We start from the raw sequence: 10,874 nt of genomic DNA on the forward strand, positions 1-10,874 counted from the left end.
CATCCAAGGGGAGTGTTATAAATCATATTGAGGATGTCCATAACCGGCCCATACATGAGAGAGAGAGAGAGAGAGCCGGCGCCTAGAGAGAGAGTCGGCCAACCCTACTTCTCTTTTCTTTATTAGTTTATGATTTGTACTCTTTCCATATTTGTATTTTCTTTTCTCTAGTCTTTTTATTATTTTATGACGGTGTAATTCCCTATATATAAATTGCTCCTTATGTTTATGAATAATACAAAAACATACATATTCTATTCTCTTGTTTCACAACAACAAGTACGCACCCAATTACTTAATAAACCACAAGTATGTTGGATACACCAACGTCCCCAAATATCAACTTACATAGACGTTATATTCTTGAGATGTCCATCGCGACGGTTAAATCCATCGCGTTTATCGTAGGCAACATTTATTGCACGTAAAGTGTCGATCATGACTACCTTCAGAACCTGGCGGGGCACATTTATTGGCTTCAAAAGCTCCTCATCCATCATCTTATCAATTTCTGCAGTCAACTGACGAAGCTTTCTGAATGCTTCTTCTTCACTAACTCCATATTGCTTCTTATAACAGTTGACCGAGCCCGTCAGATATCCTCTGCTCATGTCATCCTAATCATGTTACGTAAATGTTAAATGTATTATCAAACTAAAAGACCAAATGAATCATCGAAAAAATCAAATCTTTTACTTACCTCATAGCCAAACATATCATTAGGTACTCGTGCTTTTGTGGTCATTGCTCTAACGAGTTTTTCTCTAGATTTCAACCACTCATAAGCTTCTTCCTTGCAGATATTCTCCATGGCCATCAAAACACATGCCAAAGTAAAAACTACAGCAATCTCGATTCCAGCAACGTCTAGGTATTCCTCAAAGCTAGGCAAGTGATCCACGCTTGCCCATTTGGCGAGTTGAAGGTTGCTTCTCATATATATCTTGAACTGGAATGACTCAAAAGTTTGAAGATGTATAGTTATTACTATAATTACGTCGTTTCCAAAAAAAAAATCATTACGATTGCTTACGTATTCAATTGTAACTTCCAAACTGTAAAGCCCTCCCAATTCTGACCCAATTTCTCTTTCAAATTCTTGGAATGTACCAAATACAAACTTAACCACTGATTTCAAATAATCTGGTAGTCCATCCATGGCATGATCCTCGAGATCCCACCTACGTTATCAATATGTATTAGTCATCATCATTTTTCTCTGTGATTTTTAATGTACAATATCAATACCCTGTATAGTATTTGTTGTAAGAAATTTGTTAAATTATCAATGTTTCAATCTACTTTTATGTAATAAGACATTAAGGTCTCTATTAATAAATTACATATTTACTAATTAATACTAAAACAGCAAATAAAATTTAAGGTTATTATGAAAATAATCAATTTTTAATAAGAACTCAAAAGAGCCTAAATTTATTAAAATTAACAAAATAGTTTATCTAAACAACGTGATATATGTTGCCAAAAAAAAAAACGTGATATATTTCCCCGATTTTCAGAGATTGAACCTATTTTTAAATTAGACTTTTATACATCTGGAAAACATTAGAAGAAATGTTAAACGACACTGGAGAAAACACAACATGGCGTATCAATTTCTGAAAAGCTAAAATAAAACTATTATGAGGAGTGGAAGCTACTTTAATAATACGACAGGGATAACGTACCTTCCAAAGATATCGACGAGGATTTCGACCTCCCGAAATGAAGCATATCTGTCGCACGTATCATCTAGGATAATTTGCATCGTGTAAAATTTAGTCAGAAAAATACTCACTCGTGAAAGTTTCGGCTCCAGGTATGTTAGCGTATGAAGGTCCAATTCCACGAGTATGTCTCTGTAGTAAGGTGCCAACTTAGAGTGAAAGTCTTGTTCCTTGTACCATCTTGCATACAAACATTAATATTACACCAAGCTGCAAAAGGTAGATATATTAAATTATAACAAACTTTCGGGAGAAATGATTAGTTACTTTGAAAGGATTTTGGTTCTTGAAGTTAACGTAGCTGGAGGAATTTAAAGTTAAGCTTGAAAAACTGAAGTAGCGTCAGGTCGCTATCTTCTTCTTTTTCGTAGAACCGGATAAATTCCTCTGCCACTAATATCTCCATATTTTTATGCTGTGGTAGATCCAAAGAGTTTCGTATAAGCCTTGAGAGATTAGGTTTGCATGTACAACTTAACGACTCCAAGTTATTTAATGTGAAGGTTAAGGCTTCATCCAATATATAATCTGTAGTCGTCCCCATATGAGCAGCTTCATACAAGCTTAGTATACCCTTAGCATCTCGTGTAAGACATTCCTTAAATTCTCCATGGTCCCCTAAGAGCATGTTCAATGGGGGAACCCCTAATTGGGTTCTTAATGAATATTTAAGTAATAAACTTAAATTAAGAACTTTTGTTGAGAGACAATGATTTTGAATGCTCCAATGGTAGAACCTAATTAAGGGTTCTTAAAACTTTACACAAGCAAACAAATTTCACTTGATTCTTCCACTCCCAAAACTTCACTTCAGTCCTCACTTCAGTCCGTGTCTTTCCGTGTCTTCACTCTTTCAAAACCTGAAAGTAATGACAAGAAGGCATTGCCATAACATCACAAGTTGATAATATTATCACAAGTGGGTCAAGCCCAACTCCTGCGAAGCCCAACACTGGTTTGAACAAAACGCAGAGCCTTGCTCTTCAGTTCCAACGGTCTTCTTCCTGCACAAGACAAAACGTTAGTAAGGACAAGACCAAAGTGAGCAACGGAAAGGAAAAGCGAATGGGAGAGGGCAAGCCAGCTGGTCAAGTACAGGCTGTCAAAATCCAAAACCGATACGCTTTGCTACAGGATGAAGGAGCACAAAGCTAAAACCCTAGTTTACAACTCTATATAAGTAACTCATGTTGTAAACAAAACTCTAAGAGAGAGAGAGATTATACTAAGAAAGTCAAGTAACTTATCTTTGTTGTTCACGCGTTCATGGTATCAGAGCACACGGTGCCACCATGGATCTTGAGCCTCATGACCCTCCTTGCTTAAACATCATTCACTGTGTTACCGTAAAGCTCAATGAGCAAAACTTTTTCTTCTGGAAACGTCAGTTTCAGTCTTTTCTCAGTGGGCAGCATTTGTTTGGCTTCGTTACTGGTACCATCCCTCAGCCAGTTACTACCATCTTGGCTCCCACCATTCATGGTACCTCTACGCCTGTTCCAAACCCTGACCATGAGCTTTGGTTTCAAACAGATCAAGTCGTCCAGTCATGGCTCCTTGGATCTATCACTGATTCTCTCCAATCCATGGTGGTGAACTGTTCTACAGCTCAAGAGATCTGGTCCACGCTTGAGACACACTTCAACAGACCATCTAACTCCCGTTTGTTTGAGCTTCAGCACAAGATGCAGACTTTAGCCAAAGGAGACAAAAAGATGTTCGATTTCCTTCAGGAGGTTAAAGCCCTCAGTGACCAGCTTGCCTCTATTGGGCTCCCATGACGGAGGCAATGAAGATTTTCTCGGCTCTTCGTGGTCTTGGGCGTGACTATGAGCCTATCAAGACAGCTATTGAAGGCTCCATTGATACTGTTCCACCTCCGACGTTCGAATCCATCTTTCCCCGTCTAGTTGCTTTCGATGACAGACTTCAAGGTTACAATACTGGTCAAGAAGTGACTCCGCATCTAGCGTTTGCGTCAGTTCGCACGCAGCAAAAAGGGAATTACTACTCCTCTCGAGGTCGTGGTGGCATAAGAGGCCGCGGTCGTGGTTCTTACAGCACACGAGGACGAGGCTTTCACCAGCAGATCTCGTCTTCGTATGATGGAGATACGCGTCCTACATGTCAAATCTGTGGCAAGCCAGGTCACCATGCCCTCAAATGTTATCACCGTTTTGATAGTAGCTACCAACTTGATGAACTTCCTCAGGCTCTGGCAGCAATGCACATCACAGAGGTCTCTGATGACTCTGGTTCTGAGTGGTATCCTGACTCTGCTGCATCTGCTCACGTCACAAGTTCCACGAGGAATTTACATCAGTCCCTTATCAAGGAACAGACACTGTTATGGTAGGAGATGGGAGTTACCTACCTATCACTTATACTGGTTCCACATCCATAGCCTCTTCCTCAGGTATTCTTCCTCTCAACGATGTCATTGTGTATCCTCAGATTGCCAAATCTCTCTTATCTGTATCAAAAGTCACAGATGATTATCCTTGCACTGTTGAGTTTGACAATGTTGGAGTTTCTATAAAGGACAAGGTTACAAAGAAGGTTCTTACCAAGGGAAGAAGGGATAATGGTCTTTACAGAGTTCAGAACAAGCCGCAAATAAAAGCTCTATACTCCTCTAGGCAGCAATCTGCTACAGACGCTGTTTGGCATAAGAGACTTAGGCATCCTCATCAGCAAGTTCTTCAACATCTCTCTGCAAACAACCTCATCAAAATAAGCTCAAGTACCAAGAAGATGTGTCAGTCCTGTCAACTTGGCAAGAGCAGTAGCTTACCTTTTCAGTCTTCTAGTTATGTTGCTTCTCGGCCTTTGGAGAAGATTCACTGTGATCTCTGGGGGCCTGCACCAATAACATATGTTCAGGGTTTCAGGTTTTATGTAATCTTTATTGACCATTGGTCACGGTTTTGTTGGATCTATCCTATGAAATACAAGTCAGATTTCTTTACAATCTTTTGAAAGTTCCAAGCTTTAGTAGAGAATCAATTGAGATGCAGAATTGGTACCTTTCAATGTGACGGAGGCGGTGAATTTATCAGCTCTGCATTTCTCTCTCACTTGCAAAAAGATGGGATCAGACAACAAATCTCGTGTCCTCATACGCCGCAGCAGAATGGACTTGCTGAAAGGAAGCATCGGCACATCACTGAGCTCGGGTTGTCAATGATGTTTGATAGCAAGATACCTCTGAAGTATTGGGTGGAAGCGTTCTTCACAGCAACCTTCCTGAGCAATCTTCTTCCTACAAGCAGCCTGCCAAACAATCAGATTCCATATCAAAAACTGTTTGGGAAAGCAGTCAACTACAGTTTTCTAAGAACGTTTGGTTGTGCTTGCTACCCGTCTCTCAGAGCCTATGCTACCAACAAGTTTGATCCTAGATCTCTCAAGTGCGTATTCCTAGGCTACAATGACAGATACAAGGGATATAGATGCATTTACCCTCCAACTGGTCGTGTCTACATCACACGCCACGTTCTGTTTGATGAAACTGATTTCCCTTTTGAAGATGCTTACAAGCATAGTCATCCGTCAGTCTTAACTCCTCTTCTCAAGGCTTGGAAAATGAGCTTTGTTCCGCAATCACCCACAGAGCCAGAGAAGGAAACAGAATCTCCAGTATCATAATCAGTGGTTCATCAAGGATCTGTTCCTATGTTCTCTGAAGCTGACTTTCCACCTCTGCAGTCTATTCCTCAGTCTTCATCGGCTTCGAGTAACAGGGTGTCTTCGGCATCTTCATCTGCTTCTACACCAACTCCTTCTCCGGAACCAAGTCCTTCTCCTATACCACAGCCATCTTCACCTGCACCACAAAGACACCAAATGGTCACAAGGTCGCAAGTGGGAACTGTCAAACCTAACCCTCGCTATGTTCTACTCACACAAAAGGTGTCAATACCAGAGCCAAGAATTATAGCAGATGCGTTAAAACATGAAGGCTGGAGAAATGCTATGGGAGATGAGTTTGAATCATGTAAAGAAGCTAATACCTTTACACTGGTTCGACGGTCTGAAGATATGCACGTCCTAGGAAACAGATGGGTGCATAGAGTGAAGTTGAATGCAGATGGAAGTTTCAAGAAGCTTCGATCTCGTCTGGTTGCAAAAGGAAATGAGCAAGAAGAAGGGGTTGACTATCTTGAAACCTACAGCCCTGTGGTTAGAATGGCATCAGTAAGGACAATTCTACACATGGCTACGGTATTGAATTGGGAAATAAGACAAATGGATGTCAAAAATGCATTCTTACACGGTGATTTACAAGAAAAGGTATTCATGAAGCAACCTGCTGGTTTTGTTGATCAAGAGCATCCTCATCATGTCTAGAGATTGAACAAAGCAATCTACGGCTTGAAGCAAGCTCCGAGGGCGTGGTTAGACAAGTTCAGCACCTTCCTGATTGACTTTGGTTTTTGCTGCTCCAAGTCTGACCCATCCCTGTTTGTTTACAAAACGGAAACAGAAATTATTATTCTTCTACTATATGTAGATGACATGGTGATCACAGGAAACAGCTCAGAGAGTCTTGAACATCTGCTTAAACAACTCAACAGCGAGTTCAGAATGACTGATATGGGAAAGCTACACTATTTTTTGGGGATTCAAGTTCAGACACATGATAAAGGGTTGTTCTTATGTCAGCAAAAGTATGCAGAAGACTTACTTGCAGTAGCAGGGATGAAAGACTGTGAACCAATGCATACGCCCTTGCCACAGCAACTGAATCGAGTTGAAGACAAGTCTGAACTGTTCTCTCATCCTACCTACTTTAGAAGTCTTGCTGGCAAGCTCCAGTATCTGATTCTGACGCGTCCAAACATTCAATTTGCTGTGAATTATGTCTGTCAGAAGATGCACTCGCCAACGGTCACTGATTTTCACTTGTTGAAACGGATCATCAGATACGTTAAAGGCACAATCACAATGGGGATCTCTCTACACAAAGAAACAGACTTCACCCTCACTGCCTACAGCGATAGTGACTGGGCAGGATGTAGCTCTACAAGAAGATCTACTGGGGGTTATAGCACGTTTCTGGGGAAGAATCTAATTTCTTGGTCATCAAAGAAACAGCCTACAGTATATAAGAGTTCTACTCTAATTGGGTTTTTAATGAATATTTAAGTAATAAACTTAAATTAAGAACTTTTGTTAAGAGACAATGATTTTGAGTTCTTCAATGGTAGAACCTAATTAAGGGTTCTTAAAACTTTACACAAGCAAACAAATTTCACTTGATTCTTCCACTCCCAAAACTTCACTTCAGTCCTCACTTCAGTCCGTGTCTTTCCGTGTCTTCACTCTTTCAAAACCTGAAAGTAATGACAAGAAGGCATTGCCATAACATCACAAGTTGATAATATTATCACAAGTGGGTCAAGCCCAACTCCTGCGAAGCCCAACGCTAGTTTGAACAAAACGCAGAACTTTGCTCTTCAGCTCCAACGGTTTTCTTCCTGCACAAGACAAAACGTTAGTAAGGACAAGACCAAAGTGAGCAACAGAAAGGAAAAGCAAATGGGAGAGGGCAAGCCAGCTGGTCAAGTACAGGCTGTCAAGATCCAAAACCGATACGCTTTGCTACAGGATGAAGGAGCCCAAAGCTAAAACCCTAGTTTACAACTCTATATAAGTAACTCATGTTGTAAACAAAACTCTAAGAGAGAGAGAGACTATAATAAGAAAGTCAAGTAACTTATCTTTGTTGTTCACGCGTTCAGATAATGCCACCAACTCTTTAACTCTATACGGACTTTTATAATGACAAGAAGCATTTATAACCATCAATAACCAGAACAAGAACAAATTGCAACTCCTGAAAATGGTTTACTAACGACACTGCCACACAAGTACATCAAACTTAAAACATCAGAACAATAAGTCCATCACAAGAAACACAAACTTAAACAAACTACATTACACAACCGGAACATACAATAACATAACTCCACTATTATGAAACAGGAAATGATCAAGCATAGATACTTAAAAAGTAAATATCCCTTGTACTTGTACATAAACAGGTTTGGTTCTTACTTGATCCAATCAAGAAAGCCAAGAGAAGCTTTCCAGTGGACTGAACCACACGGCGCAGATCAGCTCTAAAGAGCAACAGAGGAACAACTAAAGGGAGCAGGAAGTTCAAGACAACAGCAAAAGCAGGAGCGTCTGAAGAAATGATCGAAAGTTGCAAGACCAATCAGTGTGCCAGAGGCCACAAGAACATAGACAGCAGAGCCAAAGTGTTCATCTTTCATATACAAAATCAAACACTAGTGTTATAAAGTTTCGAGCTTTTACCTCCCCAAAACAATAGTTTCACGTCTTCTTCTTCATCATCGTACTCATCACCATAACAAAGCTCAACATCTCCTCTGTACCCAGGCTCACTCTCGTACCCAGATTCGTTCCCCATCGGGTCTACCTCAACCGCAAACCCAAACCCGGAAGCCTCCTTCTCTCGGCTGGAATCCTGCCGCTCTTGCCGCATCTCCTATATTGGCCAGTAAGATAAAGAACAACCAGGGATATAAATGAATGAATCAATCAAGCAATACATAAAACAGTCCAGCAAGGAACACTTACGTACGAAGTGTTGAATCGATGGAGGAGATCAACATACAGAAAGGTGAAGTGATGAATCGAAAGAGAGAAGAGATAAACTCAAAACTCTCTCAAATTATAACACGTGTCTTCTAAGAGATGATTCTTCCTTCTAAGATCCACCTCTCAAGTAATTGCTGTTTTTTTTTTTTTAATTACAAATTAATCTAAGAACCTACTTAAGAGTTCCGGTTAATGATAGTCTAAGAATCTCCAAAAAAACATCTGTCGCTGACCAAGATGAATGTCTTTCGGTCAAATAATAACAAATTAATAGTTGTACGTACGAACGCCGGTCATGATCGTAACACACAAGTAGGAATAGTCTCAAGTTATTTGTAGATCCTATCGAAATTTTGTATTAAATATATTTCTGATTCGTACCTTAATTCTTTTATATGAAAAATTCCAAGACCTAGTTTCAGAAAAAAAAATTGCAAGGCTTAATATATAATAAATTCCAAATTTGACTTTTAGTTATTTCTATAAAATTGAAGTTATGTTCAAATGTACTGCCAGTGGTGATCCAAGTTAGAAATGATATGCAATAGAAACTCTATAAAATTTATAGAATCTTCCAGTGGCGATCCATCTTAGAAATGATATGCAGTAGAAACTCTATGAATTCATATTCAATAAATTAATAGGTACATAATAAAATAAAATATTATTTGTTCTGAGTTGAATGTTTCTAAATATATAATAATATGATAAATTTATAGGATAATAAGTTTTTAAAAAAATATATGTAAATATATGATCTTATTAAAATTATAATTAATAACTAATATAAAAATTTATATAAATATGAATAAATTGTTTTGTTTGTTTTCATTTACAGTGAGGTCTATCTCTACTTTCCCTTAACATTTCAAAACATTTTTTTTTTTTTTGTAAAAACATTTTGCTATTACTTTATGCTATTACTTTATGAGATTACAACTAAAATACATTTATTTTCTATGGTATATATCACACACACGAAATAATCTAATAAAAACAGTATGAAATCCGTCGACAAAAAAAAAAACAATATGAAATCCAATTCCATAAAATTTAATCAATACATAAACATTGAAAACAATTTTTTTTATTGTATATAAATATATTTTAAAAATAAATTTAAAATGAAAATTTATGAACATTGAAAAAGTTTTTACATACAGTATTGGGACAGTATTTATATTAAAATTACTCATATATGTTTAATTAACACAAACATATTACAAAATAATATCTAAGATTTATATTAATATATCTGATCTTTGTTTTAAATTGTTTTTATAGATGTTCGAAAATCAAATATCTGAATTAGGATAGATGTAGAAAGGGTCCATAAATCCTTAAAATCCTAATATATGGATCCGTCCTATCTCTAACAATCAAAGCTTCATTAGGCTCCTCCCAAATGGAAATCAAACTAGGGACCTAAAGACAATCTGTTTTGAAAATAACATGAGGGCATCACGTACTCCAAAAACCCACTTTGTTGAGATTTGTCCCACTAAATCTAACTCAACTCGTGGTCATTCTTGTACTATCTTTTTCTCCACTTTGTGTTGTTTCAGTTAATTGATATATTTTAGTTGTACACCAAATAGAAATATTTTCTAGATACCCAACTTCGTACTACTAGCTACACAATTGCATGTGCTAAAAAGGATATATGATTGTAAACATAGCAAGAAAATCCTTACCAGAAGAAATGTTGTAACCATATGTCCTGAAAACATAGAAAATGACTGAAACAGTGTACAAATCATCTTCACCCGCCATCATCTCTCCTATCTTTTGGAAACCATCTTTTAGGGTCTCCACGATCTCATCCTCGAAATCAGGCCCGGCCCGGAAAAATTATGGGCTGGAAGCAAAAATGAAAAAATTTGGGCTTGTTTCTAGATGAAAAATAAATGGTGGCCAGCTGTAGTCGAATTGCTCAGCTCAGGCTAACAATTTAAAGCTGTAAACCAACTGCTCTAATGAAGAATTTACGAAAATAAAGGCCGAAATATTATCTATTCTAAATAGGGTCGGAAGCAGGTGCTTCCACCGCTTGTACCCAGGGCCGCTACTGCTCGAAATGATATGCGAGGCCAAGTGTCACAAGCAAATAGGTAAAAAGAATTTTCTTCTTAATGCCTTTGAAAGATATGAACATGTTCCTCACTTGTGGCTTTAGTGCCTCTATCTCTCTCCCAAGTGTATCCATTTGCTTCCAAAAAGGAAATTATACACCCATGAATTCACGTATTTAACAAAAAAAACATGACTTCGTATAACAGAGAGAGAGAGAGAGAGAGAGAGAGGGAGAGACTTCTTTTCTTATTCATTTTAATCATCAATTATAGATCTGAAATTTTAGATTATTCACTGTGAGTTATCACTATCTCCTCAAAAAAATCCTCATCATTTTCCACACCATAACAACAATGAGCTCCTAAAAAAAAAACAATGAACTCCTCAACCGACAATATATAGCTCTTCCACTATTACTGATGCCTTCGTTTTTTAATCACAATA

General features: G+C 38.0%; 1 pseudogene; it reads right to left on the minus strand.

The window, feature by feature from the left end:
* Nucleotides 1–254: 254 nt before the first annotated feature.
* Nucleotides 255–10,563, minus strand: LOC106314487 (annotated as a pseudogene).
* Nucleotides 10,564–10,874: the final 311 nt, after the last annotated feature.

This window comes from Brassica oleracea, chromosome C9, assembly GCF_000695525.1.
Source record: "Brassica oleracea var. oleracea cultivar TO1000 chromosome C9, BOL, whole genome shotgun sequence".
Taxonomy (NCBI): Eukaryota; Viridiplantae; Streptophyta; class Magnoliopsida; order Brassicales; family Brassicaceae; genus Brassica; species Brassica oleracea.